Source organism: Octopus bimaculoides, chromosome 2 (assembly GCF_001194135.2).
Source record: "Octopus bimaculoides isolate UCB-OBI-ISO-001 chromosome 2, ASM119413v2, whole genome shotgun sequence".
Lineage (NCBI taxonomy): Eukaryota > Metazoa > Mollusca > Cephalopoda > Octopoda > Octopodidae > Octopus > Octopus bimaculoides.
In genome coordinates, this window is record NC_068982.1 from 54017301 (window position 1) to 54018113 (window position 813).

Consider the following 813-nt stretch of genomic DNA (forward strand, 5'->3'; position numbering starts at 1 on the left):
TATATATATATATATAAAAACAAAAGTAAATGAGTATATGCATATATACGTACAGGTATGTGCATACCGACATCCACCTGTATGTATAGGTGCATATCTGGGTACAGGACATTGCAAACAAACGTAGACGAGAACACACGAGCCACATAGAGAACATTCTACTTCATCAGCTACCCACGTTTTAACACTGGCGTTTTAACCCACGTTTTAACACTGGCGTTTCGCGCGCGCGAGTGCACATTCATAGACACATGCATACAAACATAAATTTATGTCTATGGTCATTCATTCTTATCGATGCAGACATTCTGTCAGATTATTAGAATAGATATAGACAATCATATGTACGGGAGTGTAATAAAATACAAGTTGAAAAACTACATTACCATATAGTCGACAATAGGAAATGAATCATCTCATGATAGATTCCACAATGATACATATCCGGTTGACTTACAAACAGACAGCTCTATTTTTTTTTTCTTCTTTTCACTGTCAGCGCGCGTATAAGTATAGAGGTACACATATAATGCATACGTGCACAGAATCAAGCAGGCATGATCACATGAACACATACATATATAAATACTAACACACAAAACTGAACAAATGCATACGTTACGTTTGTGCTTCTCTGCGGTCAGACGAGCATATATACTTTATGTGTGTGTGCGTGTATATATATATATATATATATATATATATATATATATATATATATACATACATATGGGTATGGTGCAGGTGTGGCTGACTGGCAAGAAACTTACTTCCCAACAACATGGTTCCGGTTTCAGTCCATCTGAGTGACAA